Genomic DNA, 1,757 nt, shown 5'->3' with positions numbered 1-1,757 from the left:
CAATGTCAGGAATACCACACAATCACAGGGGCCTGTCCTGAGAAGCATCCGCCGTCATCATCATCACCACTGCCACCGCCACTGCCGCATGCATACTAGAGTGATGTGGGACACTTGGATTGGGGACATGAATTTATTTGAAAAACCACTTTGGGTTTATAAATATGATTTCTGATGAAACTAGATTGGAAAATTTTTCATCATCTATGTATACATATTCTTTAATTTTTCATTTGACCTAAAATGCAATGAGAAAATTTGCATGTTACAAGGTGGTCCTAGCCATCCTCTTGATTGGGATAGTCTTGGGTATGTGCCTGTTGCTTTGCTTTAGTGAACGCAACAAATGTGACGGGGAAAAAAAGAGACAGCTTCCTGCTGGGGCCTGTCAAAGTGCCTCATGAAGGCCTTGGAGAAATGGGGAAACAGGTCATCATACGTAAAGAGGATCAAGAAAAGTTAAAAGAGATGTTTAAAATTAATCAGTTCAATTATATAGCCAGTGAGATAATTGCGCTCAACAAATCTTTACCAGATGTTAGATTAGAAGGGTGAAAAATAAGGGTGTATCCAGAAATCTTGTGGATGGTACTTTGAGGCTTAGCATGCACTTCTCGAACTGTCCATAATGTCATTAATCACTCGCCAAGACACATGCTAAAAGAAATTTTTCTAGTAGATGATGCCAGTGAAAGAGACTTTATGAAAAGGCCCTAGGGAGTTACATGAAAAAATTAAAAGTAATAGTTCATGTCATTTTAATGGAATAATGTTCAAAATTGATCAGAGCTATAATAAAAGAAGCTGCTGTGTTTTTATAAAATAATATTTAATGTAATGTCTACTTTAAAGTGTTAAAAAATGTTTTAATTTTAAAAATAAATGAATTGAATAAAAGAAATTGCTGTGTCTAAAGGCCAAGTGATCACCCTTGTAGACCCTCACTGTGAGTGCACAGGGCGATGACAGGAGGCTTTCTTAGCCAGGATCAAACATGACGCAAAAACAGTGGTATGTCCTACCATTCATGTGATCAGAGATGGTACTTATGAGTGTACGGCAGATTCTGATATGACTTATGGTAGATTCACTTGGAAGCTCAATTTCTGCTGATATCCTGTTCCCTGAAGAAAAATGGGCAGAAGGAACGTTGATCGGACTCTTCCTGTCAGTATACCTACAATAGAAGGAGACCTTTTTTCAGGAGATAGAGATAACTTTCAGGAAATTGGAACATAAGATATTAGAATGAATATTTGGAGAAGAGAAAAAAAAATAGAAAATATCTTTAAGATTCAGCTGTGCGGAGGAATTAAGGAGATTGTTACCTGCTCACACGCCGGACATGGGTTTTTAAAAAACTACATGTTGTGTGTTTCTGAGAGGCACAGGACAGATTATCAATAATAATGACAGATGAGTCATAGAAGTGTGGATGAGTGAATTTCAGAATTTTTTCTATATCATGTCTTGGGGTGTACGAAAGTAGATTATGGAGATAGAGCATCAAGACTTGGCCTAAGACACAAACTCCAATGCAAACCTTAATGATTTGGTCACGATGCTCAAATGCCACCACCTAAAGGCAACTGACCTTGCAACATACAAACAGTAATCAGTGCCTGGATGAAGCCACAAAAGAGGATAGCTAGGTGCCCAGCATTAGAGGCTGTGATGGAAGCTGGTCCCAGCAGTGGCTTTTTCAAAATGTTATTCTTCCAGAAATATTCTGAGACAAAACTTATGAAAAAATTTAA

The 1,757-nt window shown here is 37.9% G+C and overlaps 1 pseudogene; it reads left to right on the top strand.

Moving 5' to 3' along the window:
• Positions 1-248: 248 nt before the first annotated feature.
• LOC120589128 (polypeptide N-acetylgalactosaminyltransferase 1-like) lies at positions 249-1,548 on the top strand (annotated as a pseudogene).
• Positions 1,549-1,757: the final 209 nt, after the last annotated feature.

Source organism: Pteropus medius, unplaced genomic scaffold, assembly GCF_902729225.1.
Source record: "Pteropus medius unplaced genomic scaffold, Ma_sr-lr_union100, whole genome shotgun sequence".
Classification (NCBI taxonomy): domain Eukaryota; kingdom Metazoa; phylum Chordata; class Mammalia; order Chiroptera; family Pteropodidae; genus Pteropus; species Pteropus medius.
This window is presented reverse-complemented; position numbering and strand designations above follow the sequence as displayed.